Here is a 26,941-nt window from a genome sequence, read left to right on the forward strand (position 1 = left end):
AGAGCTTTGGGCTGCAGCTCTGCCTCTACATGCGTCCATCAGCGCGGATCGCCACCTCTCCCCGCCCCTCTCAGTCTTCCTTCACTGAGTGGGGCGGGGGAGAGGCGGCGATCAGCGGTGATTGACGTGCATGAAGGTAGAGCTACAGCCTGAAGCTCTGCCTCCTTAGGGCAGCAAAATTCACGACTAAGAAAGTCGTGGATTTTGCCAGGGGAGTTAGGAGTGATGTATTCCTTATTTAGCTGCGGGGATGCGGCGTTTTAATAGGGGTAATGATGTTAAAGCGGTTTTTAAAGTAAAAACCTCATTTTTAGGAGACTTCAGAGTCTCTTTAAGCACAAGGCAACGCATTTCTTGAGACTAACCTCACTTCATCAGGCCAATAATTGTGCCGGGTGTAGATATATATCTGACATCGGGCACCTCACTTTTTTTTTTATTTTTTCTTAAAGTTCACCTAATCCACTTACATCTTTTAAATCATAAATGTTGCCAGGGTATGTAAACTTATGAGCACGACTTTATGTGGCATGACAGAATTTACAATTTCTAAAATTTTCTGTAAAATATATTTAAAATTATTTTTTTTTCAAAAACCTGTCAATTTTTTCATTTTGCAAAAAAATCACAAAATTACTTTGCACTATACTCTTACCCCTAAGCCCAAAAAACAGCTTTAAAACGACACATTGCCAAGGTCTGTATCTCGTGTGATTCCTAAGAAATTGGTAGTTTAAAGAGAGTGTGAAGCCATTAAAATTATCTCTTTTATATTTGCCACTCCTGTTCAGCATTATGAGAAAAGATGATTCACCGCATCCCCGCTGCAAAACAAGGTCTTTATCACCCCCAAATTCTGAGGCACAATTCCACGACTTTCCAGGTCATGGATTTTGCTGCCCGGGGGAGGCAGAGCTTTGCGCAGTAGCTCTGCCTCCAGTCCAATTAATCTCCGCTGATCGCCGCCTCTCCCCGCCCCTCTCAGTCTTCTTTCACTGAGAGGGGCCGGGAGAGGCGGCGATCAGCGGTGATTGACTGCACTGGAGGCAGAGCTACTGCAATCAGCTCTGCCTCTACCAGGAAGTAACAAAGGATTTTGCCCCCGTGATTTTGGGGGTAAAGACATCGTTCTGCCATGGGAATGCGTCGAATCATCTTTGCCGATAATGCTGAACAGGAGTGGTAAATAAAAAGAGCTAATTTTAATGGCTTTAGACTCTCTTTAATATTTCTGTACACACTGATTTTTAATGTAAATTGATCTTATGTACCATCAGGCCCGGATTTACCTCACAGGCCTCAATTCACGGAGCATTATCAAACGTTTATCAAACACTTTATCAAACGTTTGATAATTTACCTCATGGGTAAAATCTCATTTTGAATTCACTAAGGTGTTATATATTTGTTGAACGTTTTATCGGTAAAACATTCGATAAATCTATAACACAACTTAGTGAATTTAAAATGAGATTTTACCCATGAGGTAAATTATCAAACGTTTGATAAAGTGTTTGATAAACGTTTGATAATGCTCCGTGAATTGAGGCCACAGAAGCCTACAGGCACAGATGTTCTGGCACCTTAGACTCAAGAGCGGTTAGCCCATGACACCAAGTGACACATATGCGTCAGGCATGGGCCATAGAGCAGCATTTTTAAATAACATCAGCAGTTTGGCTTAAGTAAGTTATCTATTGATAAATAACGTTACTGTGTGCAATAACGTCTGCTGTTTGGCACATTAACGGCGCTATTGATAAATAACGTTACTGTGTGCTGTTTTTCTTCTTTTTTCCCTGTGCGCCATTATTATGCAGTACTAACGATAAATAGCGATAAGCGTATCTTTTTAATGCGGCACCATTTTTATGCATAGGCGCTGTGCGCCATTATTCACTGATTCGATTCTCAATAGAGGCTTGTAAAGACAGTCATAGGGAGGTGCAATTTACCTCCAGACTGCTACCCTCATGTTTCTGTTTACTCATTTTTGTTTTTTTTTCTTATCCTTTCTGTCATTTCCTGAAATGATTTACTGTAAAAACATCTAAAACGTATTTTCTGCAGATGTATGATGCATCAGTTTCAGCTGTAAGGCCAAGAATTTGCTGATAAAGCCACTGTGGGTTCGTGGGAAAGTGTTTTTTAAGGGGCCCATACACTCAGCCGATTTTCTGGCCGACCGATCGATCCCGATCGATCGATCGATTGATCGTTTGCAAATCGGTTGGCCAATCGACCGATCGATGGTCGATTTCGATCGATTTCGATGGATTTCCATCGAACTGGCTGGGTGGAAAATTTAGGTCGATCTGAAGAGATTGCTTATCAGTTTGCATTGGCCTTAATGGAAATCTGATGGCAAAAAAATGCCATCAGATCGAATTTCAATAGATTTCAAACTGAAATCTATTGGAATTCTATCCTGGTAAAAAATGTTCTAAAAATGCATCAGATAGATCATCAGATGCATTTCTTATCTATCTGCTGCCAATCTGACGAGTGTATGGGCACCTTTACCTGATGTTTGCAGGAGATGTTATTTCATATTTTGAGCCCCCAGCAGAAAAGGTCTCAAAATAGATTGCCCCAAAATGAAAGGTCCACTATCATGAAAAAATTGACCATTTAAAACACGTGTACACATACTTATAACTAAGAAGTACATTTCTCCCAGAGAAATGCCTGACAGCTAAACTGATTGATGAGCAAGCAGTTCACAGCCATCCGTGGAAAAGAGGCCATAGTGATGTGATGTGCAGTCAGAAGCTGCTTGGCTTTCTAGTGCATCTGGAAGTACAATGCTGGCTGTGGCATCAGTGAAATCAATACCAGGTGAGATGTGTGATGAAATCTGATCTAATATCGATAAAAGCAATGTGATAGACTAGGAGTATGATAAATAGCAGGCAGATATCAGTCATCTCCCTGATCTTCCTCAGATTGTATAGTATATGGCTGCCTTAAAGGACACCTGTAGGGTATTTTTTTTTAACTTACCTGGGGCTTCTACTGGCCTGTCTGCGCTGGGACAAAATGATCCTCCGGTCCCCTGCCGCTACTCACTTTTGTTACTGCCGACTTACAAGTCGAAGGCCACTGCGCCTGCGCGGCTCTGACTGCACGTGTCCTCACTCCCACTCACATCGCCGAGAGAAAATCTCATACTGCACCTGTGCAGGGCGCTCTTGCTGATGGTAGCGAGGATGCGTGTAGCCAGGGCAGGCGCAGTGGCGCAGGACGAAAGTGAGCCGCAGCAGGGGACCGGAGGATCGTTTTGTCCCTGCGCGGTCACAGGATGCCAGGAAGCCCCAGGTATGTATAATTTTTCAAAATCCCCCATCCGTCTTTCTTATGGTATACTTTACCTGTAAAAACTTGACAGTATTGTTGGGCTTTCACTGTCTTATTGTTGTCTCCTTTATCTCCCATGAATGAGGGTGAGTCATATCGGCCAATGTGTTGGAAACAGGTATGTAGCCAGACAGGTAACTGTACAAACAGCGTCACTGTTAGCTGAGGATTTCTGCTGTCATCCTCACATGATTATATTCTAAGCATTACAGTGATGAAAGCATTTACAGTAATAGACCAGATGTAGATGAATCACTTTGTTTCTTTAAACAAAAGTGGGGACACCGAGAGCCCAATATAGTGTAGTAAGCAAAACAATAGGTTGGAATTGAAAAGTATATAGTGTATATACTCACAAAAGTGGGTTACCTCCTACTGTACAGGCAGGTGAGGAGATTAGACCTGTCCTCATTTAGGATTAAAAGTCGCTCTCTGTAGATCAGGAAAAAAGAGATGGGGATCGACCCCTCTACCAGGGGTGGATATTGGTAATATAAGAGTGAACAGAAGCGGTAGCAGGATAATAGGTACTAAAAAGTTTAAAATTCCTCAGGAGGTGGTGGTGGACTCGCCTCCTTGAAGTAGACAAGATACTGTCAGCTTTTTAACAACAACTGGTTTATTTATATACTCCAGACAACCATGCAACGGGTTTCTTGCAATCTTTGTTTCTTGGCTATTTATTTATGGTACAGAGCCTTTATAAAGCCAGATGTCAGGTCACATCCAGATAACACCTGTTTCTGAGCTAGAAGAATATAACAGTTAAAGAACTACTATCAGGAAAGAAAGTAGGTAGTTAAAACCTAACAGAACTGACAGGTTTTGGACTAGTCCATCTCCTCATGGGGGATTCCCAGGGTTTTTTGTTTTTGTTTTCAACAGCATTTCCTGAACAGCAGTTTAACTGTGAAAATAGTAAGATACCAGCCAGCCTCCCTAATCACTTGCACACTATTTTGTCAGTTAGACTTTGCAACTGCTGTTCAGGAAATGCTGTTGAAAAGTGTGTATCCATGAATGCATGATCCAAAGGATAGACCCCTGTATCGGATGGAGTGAAGTAGTAGTGGGGGCCCCCTTATAGCACTGGCCCCCCAGCAGTTGCAGGGGCTGCTCACCTGTAGTTATGCCCCGGACCGGATGTGATCCAGGAAATACTGCAGTGATTCTCAGGTTTCGGGACTCCTGGGCCTGCAGTCCTGCACAGTTGATTTTTTTTTTACCCACGCGGTGGCACTATTGCGAAATTTTCATTAAACTTCTGATCGATCCACGAGATTCCTTCAACTCGGTTTTGCGAAACTGGCACATTTGATTCGAAAAATGATCCTGAATAGAAGTTAAAAATGATTCTATTTATGAATCATTTTACTTCTATTTATGATGGTTTTTATGAAAATCCTTTTGTATATTTGCCGGAATCGCTATACAGTACTATTGCGGCTGCACGGTGATCCCCGACAAAAGCATTGACATTTGCACACGGTTTCCTTTTGGTCGCAATTGAAAACTGTGGCAGCAGTCACTGCTTTTGCCAAGGATATATGTACAGCTCAGTGGCGTAGCGAAGGTGCTCGTGCTAGTACTGTGGGTGGGGGAGGGCCCCTCTGGCCCAAGGGCCCTGGTGCGGTCACAACCTCTGCAACCCTTATTGCTATGCCACTAATAGAGCTGCAGTACTGGTGGGGAAGGATACATTTAATGTAACTGGACTGTATTTTAAATCTGCTGGTAATCTTTTGGTTGCTTTTAGGGGGCTAAAATTGATTGAAATATTGTACTAACATTTCTACTTCTTATTACGATCATTTTTTATGGAAAACCCTTGTTCTTAGCTAATGTGGCTTTGTGGCGAGAATTGGCTAGCAAAAGTCTCGCAGTGCACGGGCGGAGTGGTGGCACGCATGCAGGGGGCGTGCTGACATGCAGCCGGCGGCAGAGGACATGGGCGGGAGCGGGGTTGTGAGGGTGGCCGAGAGCCCATTTTTAAACGGGCTTAGGTCTGCTAGTGCATTCATATATCTCTATGCACACTAGGATCATGGCCATGACGTATGATAGGCAAGAAAGGAGGAATAAAGATATTGTGCATACACTGAATAAGTTAGCAAATCACTATAAGCCACAGCAATGTTCAGGAAAGCCAATAGCGTAGAAATAAGTGCACATGCATATAGCTTTAGATTTTTTCTATCAAGCCTGAGGCTTGTTTCCGAATAGCCTTTCCTCAGTCATACTTCGTTTTGCACAACTTGTACATTCGAGCCCTGCCATTATACTGCACTATGTGACAACTGTAGAATGTGAAATGTAGAATCGCCTAATGAGATCTATTCGCAATTAGACACTTCTCCGCATAGGCAGAGAGATGTGCAAGTCTGTGGGTCTCCTCACATGGTGACTGGGTAGCAGGGGCGTTGCTAGCCCAAAAGATCAGTGGAACGTGCCCCGGATCTATTCTGGGGTGACCTGGATGTCTCCCAGGCAGCGTCATCTGTGGTGCCTCAATGGTGGGCATGCTGATAGCTGTGGTGCATCAATCGGGGGTATGCTGGGTGCTGTAATGCCTTTATAAGGGCATGCAGGAAGATGTGGTTCTTCTATGGGGGCATGCTGGGAGTTGTGGTGCTTCAATGGGAGGCTTATGGGAGCATGGGAGGGGGTCCACTGTCTGGCAGCATGTTAATTGATACTGCTTATTTATGTGATAAGCTGCATTTATTTTTGTAGTAATGGAGAGCTGGGCTTCTACCAACATTTTGCTGGGCAGGCCTACTTAGTTAATTTAAGTTCATGTAAATTTGGCTCCACCCATGACTGCACCCACATTCTGGTGCCTGGCCACACCCATTTTCTGGCTGGAATGCCCTGGATCTCTTAGGATCCTAGCAACGCACCTGCTGGGTAGGATAAAATCATAGAAATTGCATCTATCCCAGCAATCATATCTGCAGCAGCATACTATCATAGTCAGGGACATAACTGCAAACAATAGTGTACCCCAGACAAAATCAAAACCCCAAAATATCCTAAAATAAGGAAAAAAGGAAGGACCCCCCCCCCCCCCCCCCCCGAAAAAAAAAATCTATAGTGACAAGTGATGATACTGTTCTGTTTCTGCTTAGTCTTATTGTGTGTTTTTGTTTTTTCCTGCTTAGACAAGCTCTTATAGTGTGAATAAGCCCTAAATAAAACAATAAGGTGATCTACTGCAAAAAAGATCTGTTCCTGCAAATTGCATTCATAGTCTATGATATCTGCAGATCATCATACACACCGTGTTTAACAGACATTCATCTGCAGATCAGACAATCATCTGCAGATCTGAAGATCCATCCTGGCGGATCTGATCTGCAGATGAATGTCTGTTAAACAAAGTGTGTATGAGGATCTGCAGATATCATAGACTAATGCTACATACACACTTGAGATAAAAGTCTTTGGAAAAGGCAAGATCACAGACCAATTTTACCCCCTTCCATGTAGTATGAGAGCCATACCTATACAGTCTATTCTATGGAGCTGAACTCCCCATTAGACAGAAATCTTTGCAAGATGCTGCACACAAAGATGCTGCACACATTCAAAAGATCAGTATCTGCAAAAGATCTGTTCTGCAAAAGATTCGTTCTTGCAAAATGCATTCATATGGTGTGTACACACTTGAAAGATAAATGAAAGATATCAGACCAATTTTACCCCCTTCCATGTAGTATGAGAGCCATACCTACACAGTCTTTTCTATGGAGCTGAACTCCCCATCAGGTAAAAACCTTTGCAAGATGCTACACACAAAGATGCTGCACACATTCAAAAGATCAGTACCTGCAAAAGATCTGTTCCTGCAAAAGATCCATCCCTGCAAAATGCATTCATAGTCTATGATATCTGCAGATCCTCATACACACTTTGTTTAACAGACATTCATCTGCAGATCATCTGCAGATCAGATCCACCAGGATGGATTTTCAGATCTGCAGATGAATGTCAGATATGCAGATGAATGTCTGTTAAACAAGGTGTGTATGATCTGCAGATATCATAGACTATGAATGCATTTTGCAGGAACGGACTCTTTTGCAGGAACAGATCTTTTGCAGATACTGATCTTTTGCATGTGTGCAGCATCTTTGTGTGTAGCATCTTGCTGTCACAGGAGCCCTAGTGGTCGGAACGCGAAATGCCTTCCAAACGGTGCCAGCGCACGGATCGTGCGAACTCTGGTCGCAGTCAATGCGTAGGAACCGTTGGGAATTGGCCGCAGACAAACCAGAAGGGAGCCTGTGAGGTACAGTAATTACAACTTACACACGATTTCAGGGTATAACTGCCACCACCACTGGTATGGGCCAGTGGACCCGACTGACTGGTCATGCGAATAAAAAAAACGGTTAAACACACTCTATTCTGTCTAGATATCAACAATAGTAGTAGCGTCTCTCCAGAGACCTGGGATCAGTTTCTGTGTATGGCTGAAAAGCAGGCTAGCGGAACAGTGAATGACTTTAATAAAGTCTTTTATTCACGGCAATATAAATAATTAATATATACAGAAAATTATTAAAATCAACAATTATTGAGACATGAGATAACACAGTAGGAAAATAAAGAAAGGGAGAAAAAATACTTTGTTTCTGGAAAGATGTCCTTTAGTGGGAAGAATCAAAGTTCCTTGGTAAAATCCTTTGTTTCAGCTCAATTTAAAATCCAAGCAAAATGGAAAATGTCCTATGTTTCAGTTCAGACAAGATGGCCGATCAAGATGGCCGCTAGCCATGTGTCCTCTGGCTAGCACCAGACAGCTCTCATACAGATGGAATGTGGAGGACTGAGGGCCCGCCTGCTGGCCATGTGCTTTTGATGAAGCTGGTTTGGGGATGTGGCAATGCCGGCCCCCTCTGAGTTACCACCCAATGACAGTTCATCCCCTCTGAGAGATTTTAGGGCTAAACTTATAAAATGCCGTAACTCATGAACGATACATGTCATATTTAGGGGGATAGCAGATTCATACTTGTCGGAAAATACCGATTAATATGACATCAGACATGGCTAGGGCAGCGGGACAGGTTCCTGAGAAGATTCATACCGGAATAACTGAACGGGCTACGGCGATGAATTTCATATCAGCACGTGGGGCAGACTTTAACGAATAAGACTATATGAATTTTATAGCTGTGCGATATACGGTCTCCATTTAATAGGTAAGAAACCCTATCCCACAGGTTTTCATATCTGCCTTGCTGGTGCCGCTCCGGCTGCTTTGTCATGGCCCCCTGGAGAGCCAGTTTCTTGGTTCTTTTCATGGGGCCATCTGGCTGTGGGGGAAAAGGAGCTGGTCCCTGCAGGGAATCTGGCCACGTGCGACATTCCTGAGGGGTAAGGCATTCCTGAGGGGTGAGGGGAATGCTTTGCTCACAGGGGAACAGATCTCTGGATTAAAAAACCACAAAAGTGTCAGTTTCTGATCGCTTGCACGACTGCAGAGATCCGACAGGGAGCGATCAGGAAATCGACTGTGAATTCTTTAGATTCACCTGCGTTTCTCACGGCTGTTCCGTGACACTTGCAAAGATTTTTATCTGATGGGGAGTTCAGCTCCATAGAATAGACTGTGTAGAGTATGGCTCTCATACTACATGGAAGGCGGTAAAATTGGTCTTATATCTTTAATGTATCTTTCAAGTGTGTACACACCAATAGTCTATGATATCTGCAGATCCTCATACACACCTTATTGTGTATTTTGTTTTTTGTTTTTTTCTTTTCATGCAAACATTCAAAGTACAGTGTCTAATCAACTCAAATGAAAATCACTACAGTGTCATACAGTTAAAAGAATGGCAGGCAGTGAGGTACCAACCACCACTGTCTAAGGGCCAGTTCACACTACAAGAGCTTTTTAAGCGCTAGTGATTTTGAAAAGCTCTTGCTAATGCAATGCTAAGGGGGATTTTTACAAAATCACATCACTCCAGTGCAAACACACACATAACCTTAGCAAAAGCTTTTACAATCACAAAGCGCTTAGAAAAGCTCTCGTAGTGTGACTAAGCCCTAAATAAAACAATAAGGTGATCTACTGTTACTGTACACTGAAAAAAAAACACAAAAGGAAAAAAAAACATCCTAACAAAAACAAGACTCTAGGACTATAATTCCTTCGCTTCTAATATCCCATATGATACTACCCCATATCACGAGGGAAGGGCAAGGCCATCTGACAGGCAGCCCTGAACCCTCATGATTAATGTCCCAGTAATCCCAAACTTTAGAAAATTGTGCAGAAGTTTTGTTTACCGGTCAGGTACTCCATACGCCCACTTCATCTGACCTGCTGTAGTGCGTCCGCTGTCATAGGGTTCTCTCTCTACATCCATTTAGCCGAGACTAGTAGCCTAGCTGCAGTCAATGGGCATGACTCACAAAGCTTTTTCACCTGTTTTAGGCCCAGTGCACACCAAAACCGCTAGCAGATCCGCAATACGCTAGCGGTTTTGGGAGCTGATTTCAGAGCGATTCTAGGTATGTTTAGAGAGGTTTTCTAAACATACCTAGCGTTTTTGGGAGCGTTTTTGTGTAGCAGATTACACATATTGTTACAGTAAAAGCTGTTACTGAACAGCTACTGTAACAAAAATGCCTGGCAAACCGCTCTGAAGTAGCGTTTTTCAGAGCGGTTTGCATTTTTCCTATACTTTACATTGAGGACGAAACGCTTCCGAAATCCGCAAACGCGCAGCAGGAGGCGCGTTTGCGGCTTGGCAAAAACCGCAAACTGCCGGTGTGCACCATCCCATTGCAATACATTAGCCAAACGTTTTTCCAGGCGGATGCGGCCAGCGGATCGCTCCAAAAACCGCTTGGTGTGCACTGGGCCTTACTCTGTTTTCACCTTATGTATGTTACATTTTTAAGCTCCCACAGAGCAAAAATATAATATAATTAAGACAAAATAAGTAATATTGAAATGAAGTTAATCAGGAACAACTTACTTTGAGTGATTATTTTGCTTGTAAATGTGCTGAAAGGTTATTTGTATCATTTAGGTGATAAATAAATCATTTGTGTGAAGTGTTGTGAATAGAGCCCAGTATGTGATTGAATTATTTTTGTGTATGTGATTTCAAGCCCATGAAAAGTTTAGCATCAAAAATACCTGGGTGGTGGGGAGGCGCCTGTGGGTGCAAAAGGTGCAAACACTACCAACTGCTCGCATTGTATTTTTGCTACGTTTGCATCAGTGTGTAACTTGCTTTATGCATCATTAAAGTATATTGCCAGACTGTTTTCCTTGTCTGTAATTCAGTGTCTCTTGAGCACATAGTTTCCCCTGGGTGTTTGCACAGGCAACCAGTTGTTTTTCCATAAACAGCTCTATTACAAATCAGCAGTACCGAGAGCCTGCCAGCTTTCCTCATCATTTGTTTTATGAATGGTTTACCCAGACTACAGGTCCATGGAGTCAGGGGTATCTACTTACTACTTTGAAAATCAAATCTTGTATGCCCCCCCCCCCCCTGAAGGTCCGGATCTGCTGCACTACCCGTACCGCATCTCGATCCTGATACACGCAGGGGTAGTGGCAGGCAATAGGAAAACAGATCCCCTTCTACACAGGCAGATTTGGACACAGAAATGGATCTGTTTCTGTGTCACAGCCTGGTGGGGGAGAGGGAGCCGCCATGCTGGAGGTGATAGCAGTCAGGATGGGGGTGGCAGCGGTCGGCGGGGAGGGGGGGTCATCCCCCCCCCCTCACCTGGGCCCCCCGTCCCCGCTACCTCTCCAGCTACATCCTCAAAAGTAATTAAAATGTATGTATGCGGGGAGTTTACCTTCTTTACTTCCTCCGCTCGCGGCGTCACTTCCTGAAATGCTGCCCATCGAAGTATAGAGGACAGCATTGCAGGTAGTGACGCGGCAAGCAGAGGAAATAAAGAAGGTAAACTCCCCGATCGCTGAACAAATACATTTTAATTACTTTTGCACATGTAGCTGGAGGGGTAGCGGGGACGGGGGACCCACCCTAGTCCTGGCTGCTTCACCCTCCATTTCGCAGCCCCCCCCCCAGCATACATTTCCACAAACTGGAAACCTATGCTCAAAACATAACATAAAAACGGAGGAGTAAAAAAACAACAACAAAATAGCGTGGACCTAGCCTAAGGGCGAATAGTTTGGCAGTGCCAGAATATATGTGCCAGGGGCATACATCCAATAAAGGCACCTGGAAATTATGGGTGCTCAGCAATGCTGATAGTAAAATATCGGTATTAAATACTGATATTTTACTATGGCCAAACTATACCCTACTCTCACACAGACCCCCCCCCCCCCCATCCCGGGGCCTAACCTTTAAACCCCCCACCCCCATACAAACTAGCTAACTAACGCCTAGCCCTTACCCTCCCCTCGTACAAACTACCTACCTAACGACTAACCTTTACCCTCCCCCCGCACAAACTACCTACCTAATGCCTAACCCTTAACCCCCCCCCCCCACACACACACACACACACACACACAGTACCTACCTAAGCTAAGGCTAATAAGCCTTCTTAGGTGGCCAAACACCAAACAATTTTTTAAATATCTGTTCAATTCAAGAACAGCAATCAATTTTTGTGACTGATTGTAACAATTCAAAAATTTGACCAAATGTACCACACACCTATGTTCAATTTTTCTGCAATCATGAATAAAATCATTGAAAGCTCTGAAAAAATTAATTGGAACTATATATCTAGTAATTGACAATCCATCACACACCATACAATTGTTGATAAAGTTGGTCTGAAATTTCCAACATGTCCAATCTCCAAAAATCGAAAAAAAACGGGACATTCGATCGGATTTATCGATCGAAAACAAAGAAAAGCTCTCGATTTTTCGGGACAAACAATCAAAATTATCGAATTGGTGAAAAATTGGATCTTATAATTGTATGGTGTGTGGCCACCTTTAGACTTTGTTCCTGTATATACAGGTAGATTTGTCCATTTGTTCTTGTTTAACCTCTAAGTTAGCTAATACATGGTATCATCCTGTTTCCAAACGTCTTGCTTTTGTGGATGGCCAAAAGAGTTCAACACTCTTCTGATCCTCAATGAAAGCATTGAGAACCATTCAGTCTTTTTCTAACCTGAACTCTCCATGCTGACCATAGCTGTCTCCACCCTGCTGTTCTCAAAGTGAAGCCCTGAATGTTGATGAAACTCTATAATAACCGAATCTGCCAAGAATCCAGTGCATGAATGGCAGACTCTGACCCCTCTTGGCCAATTGTCAGCCGACAGCATTGTTATCTTCACTTAGTCCGCCTAGCATGGGAAGTCACACCCGTGCCGCTTCCCCCATAGGAACAGAACACGTAGTTAGTCTATAGGCTAATGATACGTCTGTCCACCTCGGCCCTGCCATGTTACCCAAAGGACCAGAGCTGGGACAAGGTCCTCCAGCACCCAAGGCTGAGACACCAAAGTGGGTCCCTCATCCCTCCCACCCCAGCCGTCACACACTTATTGCTATTAGGCTAAGAGGTGCCCCAGGGCCCCAACATCTTAATTTCTAGTTATCTAGCTTGCAGTCACTGCCATGTAATCATGTATGCCTTTTCTTACTTCTCCCTGCTTCAAACACTATAGGGGAATGGTAGCTGAGTGAGTTGTGCGACCCCTCCTTCACTGCGCCCTGAGGCTGGAGCCACTCTCTCCTCTGCCTCGGCCTGGCCCTGCAAAGGACCAGGTACAGATTCCTGACTGGCAACATGCCTCATACTGATTTTCTGCATTGTTTATGTGATAACACTGATGTACATCTAGATGCAGGCTTGTCACTGTTTACATTCTTCAGAAAGCAAGTTTTACCTCTGTGTGCATCTGAAACCTCCACCACTTGACAGAAATGTGTAGAAAACTCTTCTGGCCCTGGATTATTTGCGTTTTTAAAATCTCTATTCTCAGGGTATTTGGGTGAAAGATGAACACTGAATATGTGGGAGGGTTTAAGCCAAAATTACATCTTTTACCGTAACTTTCTTGGGAAACATTTCTAGCTCTTACCTGCTGTGTCTAGGTATGTGTACGGCAAGAGATATTCCCCCTAACGTCATAGGCATAGCTGGTAATGGCTCCTCTTTTGTATCCCAAGTCCTCCTCTTTCTTCTTCAGTTGTCCCTATTGTACCTAATTACACATCTATCTGATAATTTGGCCTGCAGCCTGCAGTGATATCAGTTAGCTTCAATGAGGTGTAAATATGCCTTTCAAATGACATCAGATCAGCCTTAGGGCTGGAACCCACTACAAAATGCTATCGCTAATCGCAATCGCTAGCGTTTTGTATGATCGTTTTGTAAGCGATTTCATGAGCGTTTTCGGGAGCAATTTTAAAAAGTGTAATTCATTTGCCAGCAGTTGTGTAGCGATTAGCGTTTTTAATTGTCATTGGTCCTTTCAATTAATTTTCATTTTGTTACAGTGTTCAGTAATGTAAAAACGCTTGCAAAATCGCTCTGTGTAGGTTTTGACGAGCGATTATGCCAGTGTTTACATACTTTACGTTGCAGAAACGCTAACGCTAATCACTAACGCTCAAAAATGCTGCATGTCATGAGTTTTGCGATTTGGTAATAGCAATCGCTCCAGTGAAATTTGGCCCATCCATTATCATTAGCTGAGCGTTTAGGGAAATCGCTACCGATTTCTCACGCTCCCTAAACGCTCATAAAATCGCTCTAGTGGGTTCCAGCCCTCCGGCCTGAAACCCACTACAAAGCGCAAATCGATATCGCAATCGCTAGCATTTTTAATGAGTGTTTTGTAAGCGATTCCATGAGAGTTTTCTGGTGATTTTGGTACCGATTTTAAAAAGTGTACGCTTTTTGCCAGAGATTGTGTAGCAATTTGCGATTAGCGTTTTTAATTCTGATTGTGCCTTTCAATTAATTTTAATTTTTTTTACAGTGTGCATAATTCATGAGCGATTACGCCAACATTTACATACTTTACATTGCAGAAACGCTAACACTTAAAAAATGTTCTGCGTTATTGATTTTGACAATCGCAATCGCTCCAGTGGAATTTGTCCCATCCATTAACATTAGCTGAGCGTTTAGGGAAATCGCTAGCATTTTGAATCGCTCCCTAAACGCTCAAAAAAATCGCTCTAGTGGGTTGTAGCCCTCATAGGGTTTCATATTTGTTTTTTACTGTGTTTAATGTTTTAGAGCAAAAATGTAATTTTAAGTTTAATCTCACTTCAAAGGAAAATTAAAGTGAAAAAAAGTGCACAGTTTAACTTACTTGGGGCCAGGGATGCTCTCAAATTCCAATTCGGATGAAATTCGAATAGGGGTTATTCGAATTTCATCCTGCTAATTACAGCAGCTGTGCGGGTGGCCGAGGGGGGGGGTTAATCTTACCCATCAGCCGTCTTCTTGCTTCGTCCCTCGGCGCCACCCACACTGCGTTCCATTCCGGCGTCACGTGACTATACCTGTACACTTCCTCCTTCAACCCGGAAAGAGGAAGTGTATGTAATCACGTGACCGCCGGATTGGAACGCAGTGTGGGAGGCACCGAGGGACGGAGCAAGAAGACGGCTGATGGGTAAGATTAACCCCCCTCGGCCACCCGCACAGCTGCAGTAATTAGCAGGATGAAATTCGAATAACCCTATTCGAATTTCATCCGAATTTGAATTTGAGAGCATCCCTGCCTGGGGCCCCCTGTAGTCATCCTGGTTCCTTGACATTATTCCATGCTGCTCCCTTCAACCGCTGTGCCAGTCTGAAAGCTGCATGCGTGGCCTTAGGTTGCACTCATTTCAATTGTGCTCCTGTAGCATCCTGAGCTTGCGCAGCTTACAGAAATTGCAACTGCGCATGCACTGAGTGCGATCGCAGAGGCACGCGGCCAGGGGCGCACATGCGCAGTAGCTGGCGGCTGGCTGACTCAGCCAGCTTTGAGAGAAGCCCAGCTGCAAGGATGACAGCGGAACGAAGGCAAGGGACCAAAATGACTACAGGGGCTAGAAGAAGCTGTAGGTAAGTTAAACTGTGTACTTCTCTTTCATTTAACATACTCTTTAAAGTTAGGCCATAAAACACAAGCTTTCAGAAAAGGCAGTATGAAATAATCTTCCACAGACCATAAGTGAGGGGAAAAGCAGTGTTTAAAATGAATTGCAAGCCTTAAAGCACACCCGAGGTGAAAATAAACTAATTAAATAAACAATTGTATCTATGCTCCTTCTCCTAAAAATGCCTGTTTAAGATATTACACAGTTGTATTTTATATTTAAATCAACTTTTTAAGTTTTTACTGTTTTATTGTTTTTGCTCAATGGCATATTCATTGAAGTATGCCAGAGCTAAAATCTATGAACTGTTGACCGTTTTTATCTCTTTCCTGCTGTCAGAAGCCATTTTCTGCTAGGAAAGTTATAGTTGTAATTTCTTATCAGTGAGGGTCACACTGTAGTCTGACTCCGTCCTGGCTCAGACACTACCACTTACATACATGATGTTTTACTGTTTCAGGCAGAGAAAGAAAAAAAGGAACACAGAATAGTTATTTGTGTGCTAGGCACTGTACATACACAACTCTATCTCATTATGTCACATGTCACCTCGGGTATCCTTTAATATGACTTGAGGAATGCTTTTATTTAATGCATTGTGATGATGTCCTTTATCCTATTCCCTGGGAAGTTTCTACATTTTTTAACTTACCTGGGCCTTCTACCGCCCGCCTGCAGACATTCTGTGCCTCAATTTCACTTTCCTCTGTCGCTGGCCACTGTGCCTGCGCAGCCCTGGCCGTACGCATCCTTGTTTGTGCTCCCGTTGCCGGGAGCATCCTGCACAGGTGCAGTAGAGATTTTGGAACAAGGACGGGCACGACCAGGGCTGCGCAGGCGCAATGAACGTCAACTTACAACTTGGCGAAAGTGAAACTTAGCCGCAATGGAGGATCAGTGAGTGATGGCGCGGACCCAGAGCGGCTGCAGGGGGCTGGCAGAAGCCCCACGTAAGTGAAACTCTTTTTTATGGCATTACAGGTTTTCTTTAAACTGGTGGTTTGATCAGCGCTGTAAAATATATGTTAGGTATTCTGATCCTCTGACTAGATACCGGGGAAGTTGTAACAGCTTGTTTGTATATGACTCTAGGGCCAGTAGCTGCTAATCCTGCATTGCTACTGCCAGGGCATAGTTTAGGAGCTATGAGCCACAGTGTGAGCTTTACACTGAACCCTTCTAAGCACTCTGTACATAACAATTGATACGGCGCACCAAAACCTGCCAAGGACAACCACAGTGTCAGAGGTGCAAGTAGGTGATGGGGACAGTTTGTTAATGATCACTACTATTCAAAGCATCTATAGAAGTAATTACCAGCACAGGACCAATAAACAGTTAATACTGCAGCTGAGGGAGGGACCACTGGGGCCAGTGCATCCCTCTGCATCCCCTATTGCTACGCCACTGGCTACTGCTTCCTATGATGCTAAAATACATCCTTTCTCCCTAAATCTAACCAAATAAAACCCCTTGCCATCTGTTACCAGTTCCATAGAGATCATTGGTTTAGTGACAGATTACAGTAAAAAAGGCCCTTAGGTAAGGTAGAGGCTCCTTTCAATGGCACCTGGCCTTTCTTGTGATGAAGTGAGGGCAAGGACTCAGTTAAGCCCCTGGATACCAAGTAGGCCCTAGGCACCTACATAGGTTGCTTCGTGATTTGGCTCAGTATATCTCCGATAAAGGAATAGAAATATTTGCAGGAGCGGCTGTTGTTTTTCTGGTATTACCCTGAGGTCATGTAATGTTGTCAGCTTTGTGTAATATTAAGAAGATTATGTTGTAACCAGTTTATCCTGGAGATATTTGATTGCTAGCAAGCATGTTCCCCCTTTGTCCTTTGTGTTTGGATAGCTACTACACATAAAACCACCATATACATTTTTTATGAATACTGTCATGTTGCCAAGAGCTGGCTGCTACTAAAACCTCAACAGTTGCTGTATAATGATTTTGACTTTATATTGTTTGCCCTGACACCGCTATGAGGAAGTCTCAGACCAAAACTTGTCATCTCTGATCAACTGCTGAGTTGCAGGATTTGTGGCCTGAATTAGTTCAGAGCATTGAAGAGAACTAACCACACTATATTAATGACTAACACCCAACCTCCCTATGTACATGCCAAGTATGGATGCCCCCCTTTCCTATGGGTACAGCATATTGTTGTGGTGATGCACATTGTAAGAAGGGTTTGGGGATAGTGTAGAGAGGTTAGAGGTTTAACAACATTATTACCTAAACTGCAGTATAGTAAAGCAACCACAAGATGTCACTGTCTGTGAAATGATGCAATGATCTCTATGATATTGGGATTTCCTGTATTCTCTCTGTTTTCCTCTCTGTTGTAAGCTGCATTTCCTGATGGTGGTGTATGATTTATCTCTGTATGTTTTTCTTCAGTAAAGAGTTATAACTTGTTATACTCGGTATATAATACCACACAAACGAGAATTGGCTCTTGGGTGCATCCAAATTTCTATAATTTATTGATTACAAAATCCTATCAAAAAATAGTAAACAAAACAAAACAAAAAAGCACACAGAAAAAAGCATAATGCAAAATACATATAAAGATTTAAAAGAGTCACCCCACACTATTCCTGACCTAAGGGAGGCTGCAGTCCTCCAAAAAGTTCCTGGTAACTAAAGTGCACATGAAGTGGTCTTCAAACAAATATAAAGACCTTTATGGCAGAATGGTGCAAGTTCCATATACTGTAGATAGCAGCAAACAAGCAGAGCATAGGATAGCTGTAATGTGGTTAATTATCAGGTGAGATGATAGCATCTGTGTTAGTACAGCGAAGAAGCCAAGCATAGCAATTAGAGGTCAATTCCAGATTCCAAGTAGCTTGAACAGCAGCATTGACATCAACAGTTATTAACGTGTTGCTCCGACCGTGCACTCCACAATCCCACTCGCAGATTGGATTTTGCAGGAAATATCAAAGGATGACACAAACTCCAAAGAGACCCAATTGCAGTCCAACAGGAGATTTACAGCAAGCATAAGCAGGCTAAGCAGTACCACTGAAAGGCGTTCATCTCAGTATAAATCACATAAAGCTCTGCATAGTTCATATGTATATATGTATGTAATCTCTTCATATGATGCACCTATAATGGATCAGCCATCAGTCTGACAAGTTTTGAGGTAGTCCATCTCCTCATAGGGGGTTCTCAGTATTTCCATTATTGTTTACAAAATCACTCCCTAGAAAAATCTGGTGACAGATTAGCTGCTTGCCGACTGCTCCACGCCAATTGGCGTGAGCAGTGCGGCAGCCCCAGGATCGCTCCACGCCGATTGGCATGAACGGCTGTCTATGGGGCTAGCAGGAGATCGCGCCTGCGCGCACATCTCCTGCTTGGGGGGGGGGGGGGGCAGAGCCTTCAGTCTCCGAGTGGCAGTCGCCGCTCGGGAGACTGTTAGACGGCAAAACCGCCATCTAATTACTTTGTACAGTGCTGCGATCAGCAGCAGCGCTGTACTGGGGACAGCCGTGTGACACGGCTGTCCCCCTGGGAAACAGGGAAGTGATCTGCTGTGATAGGCTGAAGCCTATCACAGCCGATCGCAGTGATTGGCTGGCCTGGGGAGGGAGGAAGGATAGAGGAGAAATGAAAAAAAAATTGTATATTGTATTGCAAATTTCATTAAATAATTATTTACAAATAAAAAACAAACACCTGGGGGGGGAGGGTCGTTCAGACCCCACCAACAGAGTGCTCTGTTGGTGGGGAGAAGAGGGGGAGGGGAAACACTCATGTGCTGAGTTGTTCGGCCCTGCAGCTTGGCCTTACAGCTGCAGTGGCCATTTTAGCAATAAATGTCCTGGTCACTAGGGGGGTTAACACCGCAGTCCTCAAGTGGTTAAGGTAAAATGGATCCTTAGGTATGGTAACAGCTCTGGCTTCCCCTACTTTTCACCTGCCCTTTCTTGTAACGGTGAAGTGAGGGCAAGGACTAAGGCCTGGTTCACAGTGGCGTTAAAAAACGTTCTATTCGCAGATTAGCAAAGAACCGATCACATCCGTCTGTTCAAACTGATCTGTTCTGCACTGAATGGAACGCAATTTCCTGCAGCACCAATTTTTCCGGACCACTGAGCCCAGCGCAACGGAAACAGAAGCTGAAGCGCTGCATTGGGGGCAATTACAAAACGGAACGTTTCTTCACACTAGTGAACAAACGGAATGTTTTATTCAGCAAAATTCACTTAAAGGGTGGGGATCTGGGGGTGATGTGGAGAAACAAAAGCAGCGGAAGGCAAACTGAGTGAAAATGGATCCAATCGATTACGATTAGATCCGTTTTTACAGATCCGTTTGCCAATAACGCAAGTGTGGACTGGGCCTAAGAGAAGACAGCAGTCAGGCCCCTGGACACCAAACAGGCCCTAGGCTCCAACATAGATTGCCTCAAGGTAAAGAAATAAAAAATGTTGCTGTTTTTATGTTTTTCTTTTTCTGGTTTTACCTTGAGGTTGTGTTATGTTGTCAGATTTGTTTGTGTAGTCAGATATTTCCTTCAAGTTGGGAAATATTAAGATGATGTTGTAAATAGTATAACTTGGAGATATTTAATTGAATCTGGGCATTGTTCCCATAGATGTTCTAGCAGCTTCCTTTGTCCTTTGTGTTTGGATAACTGTTACACATAAAGCCACATACATCATTTTATGGTTATTGTCTTGTTGCCAAGAGCTAGCGGTTGCATGAAGCTCAGCAGTTGCTGTAGAATGATAGTAGAAGTTATATTGTTTGCTTTGACATCGCTATGAGGAAGCATCATCCAACACTATGGATACAGCATATGGTTGTGGTGGTGCACACTCCCAGGCATAGACTGAGGACCCCCGAGCACCTTTTTAGCACTCAGGACATTTCTATAGCACATGAAAAATGCATGGCAACAATCTGTTTCATTAATAAAATTAACTTTCGTTTTACCTTGTATTTTACAATCGAAGTCGTTTTATTAGCAGCCTGACCGTCCACAGAAATCTCAGGAAGCTAATTGTTTTATTGAGCTAATTACCTAGAAGTAAACAATACCTTTTCATCAACAAAAGGGGGTGGGCAATTAGTACTGTTTGACACACACACACACACACACACACACACACACACACACACACACACACACACACACACACACACACACACTGTCTTTGAAGAAACAGTCCTAATTACCCACCCCCTTTGTTGATGAAAAGGTATTGTTTAATAAAACTAATTTGATTGTAAAATACAAGGTAAAATGAAAGTTTATTTTAATAATGAAACAGATTGTTGGCATGCATTTTTCATGTGCTATAGAAATGTCCTGAGTGCTAAAAAGGTGCTCGGTTCACTTTAAGGAATAGTGTGTAGAGAGAGGTTAGTCATGGGCAAGAGTTAGGAGGCTGGGGTTAGGCATCAAGAAGGGGTTAACAGAAGAAGGGATTGTAAGGAGAAAAGTGCCATAGAGGTATTTAAGTACCCCTGACCTCTATTGAAAATAACATTTTTTTTATGTTTTTTTTTTTATTAGCTGTGCAGTGATATAAATCACAGCACTTTCTTCCCCTTTAGCATTTTTTAGTAGAGAAATATATATATATTTACATAGAAAGAGGGACAAAGTCCTGAAAGAGGGACAAATGAGGAGAAAGAGGGACAAGCCTCCCAAAGAGGGACTGTCCCTCCAAAAGAGGGACAGTTGGGAACTATGCAGTAGGTAGTAATAGTATGACTTATTATTATTATTATTATTATTGTAACGGTTGGGTGTAGCAACTCAGATGTCTGATTATGTGGCGATCTGCAGAATCACCAATAATGCAGACACTATACCTGATTATGTGGTGATCTGCAGAATCACCAATAATACTGGTATAGTAACAAGGAGAGTGCGTGAATAGTGCTTGGTGCAAACGTAACTTTAATAGTTTTGCAAGACCTTACCAGAGGAGCTGGTAAGGTACCATCAGTGCACTAACTGTACAGTTTGACCAGACCTTTCCAGAGGGGCTGGAAAGGTACTAACAGTGAAGGTACAGAAATAGTATAACTAGTCCTTACCAGAGGAGCTGGCAAGGGACTAGTAATAAATTTAAGAATATAACTCAGGCCTTTCCAGAGAAGCTGGAAAGGTATTAACAATGATAATGCGAAAGGAAAGAACAGCCCTTGCCAGAGAGGCTGGCAAGTTATCAGCACAGAAGGTGACTAGTATAGTTTGATCAGACCTTTCCAGGGGAGCTGGAAAGGTACTATCAGTCACTAACAGAACACTTAGAATACACCTCACCAGTGGCAAGGGCCCACTGGTAAGTAAAGAGGTCAGGCAGGCAAGGTTCGGCAACAGAGAGGTAAGTATCAGTACAGAATCGTGAGGCAGAAGAGTAATCAGTAATCAGGCAGAGTTCAGCAACTAGTCAGATAGGCAGAAGTACAGAAACGTTAAGCAATAGCAAAGTTAGAGGTTAAGCCTTAATCATACACAGGTACTCAATAACAATAACAATTCCTAGTCTGGTGTGAAGTCCTTGGTTTCAACACCTGGATACTAGTCTAAGGTCTGAGCGCTAACACAAAGTATTCACGACAGCAGACACCGAGAGAATGCCGAACGAAGGCTTAAGAAGCAGAGGGAGACTCTCAGCCACTCCCACCTCGGAAATCCGCCAATCCGAGCAGCGAGAGTCACCTCTGACGTCAGCTGAACGGCAGGCCAGCTGACGCGCCTTCTCCGAGCATAAAGGTCCTGTCTCCGCGCGCGTCCGCGTGAGACAGAAACCCTGTGAACTGGAGATGAGACCGTTCCCGGCGTACTAGACGCCGAAGGAACGGAAGGCCCTTGAGAGCCAGGGAGAAAGGCGGCTGCAGACACCTCCCGCGTGTCAGCAGCCGCCGAACCATTACTTGTTACAATTATTTAGTATTTATATAATGCCAACATCTTCCGCAGCGCTGTACAGAATATATTGTCTTGTCTTAAAGAGACTCTGTAACAAAATTTTGAGCCTTATTTCTTCTATCCTATAAGTCCTATACCTGTTCTAATGTGCTCTGGCATACTGCAGCCTTTTCTAGTTGCACTGTCTCTGTAATAAATCTTATCTTCTTTTCTCTGTCGGCTGAGGCTGGTATGTGTGGAATGTGCAGCACTGCTTGTCATTGGAAGCTATACACACCCTCTCCAAGCTCTACATGAGTCACACAGTGAGCTATTCTCAGCATATCACATTCTGGTTAGAAGCCATGATTTTTGTTTGTAAACACTGTCTAAAACTGGCAATTATAAGCCAGGAGTGCAGCAGGGAGTGGCAGAAACAGCACAGAGGGGCTCAGGAGAACATAATGAATAGAATGGTATGCTTTTTATTGTAAGAATTTTAGAGTACAGATTCTCTTTAAGGCTGACCATCGGTGCTTTCTGTGTTTTTTAAAAAATGCTCTCATTGACAATTGGCAACTGTACTGCTATTTTAATGCCAATAAAGTCAATAGGAGGTTTTTTTGTTTTAAAAAAAAAATGCTCAGAAAACTCTGATGGTCAGAAGTGCACAGTCTACAGCCTGTTTCTCAGAGGAGCTCACAATCTAAGGTCCCATTCACACTGGGAATCGCAAAACACTAGAAAACAAGTACGGTAACTAGCAAAGCAATTTTCCTGTTATTTTTCACTGTGCAGGAAGGTGATTTTGGATTGATTGCGTTTTGTGTTTTTTTTTTTTTTTTTACTTTGAAATGCAATCACTCCAAAATCACGCCAAAAATGCTGCATGCACCAAGTTTGAGATTCCAGCAAATCACTAATCACTGGTGATCGCTACAGTGTGAACACTACCATTGATTTGCATTGCCACAGCGCTTTTTCAAGCTCTAGCGATTTACAGACAAACTGAAATCGCTAGTAAGACATTCCAGTGAGAATGAGGCCTAATCCCTACCATAGATGTAGTGTAATCTATGTGTTGTAGTCTCGGGTCAATATTTAGGGGGATGCCAATTAACTTATCCGTATGTTTTTGGGATGGATCTGTAAAATTTTAAACTAGTCCATCTCCTCATGGGGGATTCTCAGTATTTCCTTTATTCTTTACATAAGCAATTCCTGGAAAGGTCTAGTGACAGATTAAAGTAAAATGAGGCCTTAGTTAAGGTAGCAGCTCTGGCTCCCTCTGCTTGGCACCTGGCCTTTCTTGTGATAATGAAGTAAGGGTAAGGGCTCAGGGAAGATAGTAGTCATGCTCGTGGACATCAAGTGGCCCTAGGCACCTACATAGGTTGCCTCACATCCGGCTCCTTAGATAGAAGAGATAACATGTTTACAGGAGTGGCTGTTGATTTTCTGGAAATACCTTGAGGTTGTGTTATGTTGTCAGATGTTTCCCTCAAGAAGAAAAATTTTAAGAAGATTATGTTGTAAATAGTATAACTTGGAGATATTTGATTTAATCTGGGCATTGTTCCCATAGAATTTGTGTTTAGATAATTACTGCACTATAAAACCACATACCAGTAACTGTGCCTATTTTTATTATAATTGACGTGTTGCCATTGCCAAGAGCTAGCCACTACTTCAAGCTCAACAGTTACTATCTAAGGATTGTAGAATTTATATTGTTTGCCCTGACACTGCTATGAGGAAGCATCAGGCAAAAATGTGTTATGTCTGATCTGATTACTAAAAGAAAATCCATTCTACCTCTTATTTCTAAATTTATATGTTTGTTAGAGGCTTGTATTGCCCTACTTCAGTGCCCGTCCATCCACAGAAAAAGCAGGGAGATTAGGACTGCTGTAATTAGCAAAAGCAATGAGCAAACAAAATCTTTCATCAACAGTTGTGTGTGTGTGTGTGTGTGGGGGGGGGGGGGGGGGGATAGTACACTGCACTTTAAACAGTTTAGAGAAGTCACACTGGATTACATTCACACATTCCCCTTGATAAATGAGGGCAGAGGGAAGGGGGGGGGGGGCAATGTCAGCTCCTACAGCTATTAGAAACCAGGACAAACTGCAGAAAAAAGCTGCTTGGATCTTTTTAAACACACTAAACGACTGCAATCTACTCCCTATTTGCATACAATGTATGGATGACCCCCTTCCCTGTGGTGGATACAGCATATGGTTGTGGTGATGCACACTCCCAGGTATAGAGTTAGGGGATGGTGCGGAGAGAGGCTAGTTTATGGGCGAGAGTTAGGAGACTGGGGTAATGCTGGGTACACACGATACAACTTCCCATCCGATGAATGGGATCGTACTGATTATTTCTGGCATGTCCGATCGGCTCCTGATCGATAACGTGACCGTTTTTGGGGAGAAATAATCGGAAAATCAATCCCGTTATTGATCAGAAGCAGTTTGGACATTGTACACATGATGCAACCTCCTGTCAGATTACTCATCATTCTGATGGGAAATTGCACTGTGTGCACCCAGCATTAGGCATCAAGTAAGGGGTTACTATTGAGAAGGAAGATTAAGGTAAAAGGTGCCCCATAAGCCATCAGCTCCCCTCTTCTGTGTGTTATTTCCCATTTGCAGCCTCTTTGTAATTTGCAGCCTCCTTCTCCATATGTAGCTGCTGCTCTTCCATGTCCAGCCTCCCCTCTGACAGTTCACTGCTGCGCTTCTCTTTGTGCACACGTGCAGCAGCATGGAACCACGTATGGACAAACGACTGTGGCTTACTTGGCAGGCACACCCATACTTGTGCAGGCAGGGGCGCAGCTAGAAATCATGGGGCCCCATGTCAGAATTTGTATTGCCCTCTCTCCCCAAAAAATAGGTAGCCAGAAATCCCCTCTCCAGTGTAGATAGACAGTTAGTTTCCCCCAAGTGTACATAGCCCCCTCAACGAAGCTAACCATATGGACCTTACAGTGTAGGTCCGACGTTGAGTCACATGAGAAGAGGCGCTGTTGTCATAGAGACGGGACACATGGAGATGATAGATTGCTGATGGAGCCTGGAGAGGTGAGTCCTCTAACTGCTGCCTCGACACATGTACTGTGCACACCTAAATAAACAGCAGCTGGGGCCCGGTGTGAGTGACACCATTAACCAGGCCCCAGATACACTTTGGCCCTATACGCCTCTCCCCCTGTGATACTCATATACGAGACTGCGCCCTGCAGGTGCAGTCTCGCATATGGTGGAGAGCACAGCCGTGAGAACTTATCCGACAAGCTCTTATTGGATATGTTCAGAAGGTCCCTGCGCAACAACGATGGGGACAAGGAGGAGATGGCAAGCCTCTGGACTATCCAGAGGCTTCCCTATACCTAGGTTAGTATCTTAATTTTTTTTTTTAACTGCCGCTGGTTTACTTTAAGGGCATAAGCTCCACATATACAACACTGCGGCCTCAGATATGCAATTTTAGGTCCATTGCAAACAGGTCAATTTGTTTAATTCAAGGATGTCAAACTCAATTACAATGGACAATGGAGCAAAATTGTACACTAGGACCAAGTCACAGGCCAACCTCATTGTCTACTGGCCACCTTCCTCCCTTATAAAGTTCCCAGGTGTCCAATTGCCCCTCTCCAAACCCTATTCAGTTCCATGTTGTCTAGTGGTCCTCCCTCCCAAATACATTTCCCTGGTGTCTGGTGGCCCCAACCCTCCCTTATACAGTTCCCTAGTGATTAGTGATTCCCCCCTACCTCCTCCATATGGCTTTCCTGGTGTTCTTGGGCTTTACCTCCAATATAGCTTTCTTGGTGGTCTAGAGTGGGCCAAACATAATGCAAGGTGGGGAAACCACTTGAGGGCCAAATCTAATGGCTCTGAGGGCCAGACTTGGCCCACGGCCGGAGTTTGACATGTATGGCTTAGTCTGTAATTGGTATTGCTGACACCAATAGCCAGATTTGCAGCAAAGGTTAACAGCAGGCTGGATGAAAAGGAACTGGACAGCTGCAAACAGAAATCCACCGGGCAGACAGCAGGATGTGAAATATGGGAACACGTTAAAGCTTAATGATGCACGCTGATGTTAATGAAAAATGCAAATAGCAACACCACCAGGCATAGTTAATAGCAGGTGAATGCAGTTAGCACCAGATAAATAAAGCAAACATACACCGCCGCAAGCATGAATGCACCAGGATAGCAGTGAGTCAGCCTCTAAAGACCTTATGGCCATACAGAATATAAGACACACACACACAGATAAGAGAAATGATGTTGTGTTTGCAGAACCTGTATAATTCAAATTACTGGCCTAATACAGTATTAAGTATGCTTTTGAGTACTGCTGTCATGCCTCCGGATAGTATACATATGAACTTTTGTTTGAGATTTGAAAGTGTACTCAAGCTGAAGCTCAGGTACAACATTAGATACTTACCTAAAGAGAGGGAAGCCTCAGGATCCTCACATTTCCTCTTCCTGCAGCATGGCCGCACAAGCTTTCCCGTGCATGCGCAGTAAGCCGGAGCCTCTCGTGTACAAGCAGCTCTGTGCTACTGCGCATGAGTGGGCGTGCTC

The 26,941-nt window shown here is 43.6% G+C and overlaps 1 protein-coding gene across 1 annotated transcript in view; it reads left to right on the forward strand.

The window, feature by feature from the left end:
• The first annotated feature begins 16,369 nt into the window (after window positions 1-16,369).
• LOC137521637 (circularly permutated Ras protein 1-like) overlaps window positions 16,370-26,941 on the forward strand; it is a 123,266-nt gene continuing 112,694 nt past the window's right edge. The window contains exon 1 of the mRNA XM_068241147.1: window positions 16,370-16,392. The gene's annotated coding sequence lies outside the window, so the exon portion shown is untranslated. The remainder of the gene's footprint in view (window positions 16,393-26,941) is intronic.

Source organism: Hyperolius riggenbachi, chromosome 6 (assembly GCF_040937935.1).
Source record: "Hyperolius riggenbachi isolate aHypRig1 chromosome 6, aHypRig1.pri, whole genome shotgun sequence".
Classification (NCBI taxonomy): domain Eukaryota; kingdom Metazoa; phylum Chordata; class Amphibia; order Anura; family Hyperoliidae; genus Hyperolius; species Hyperolius riggenbachi.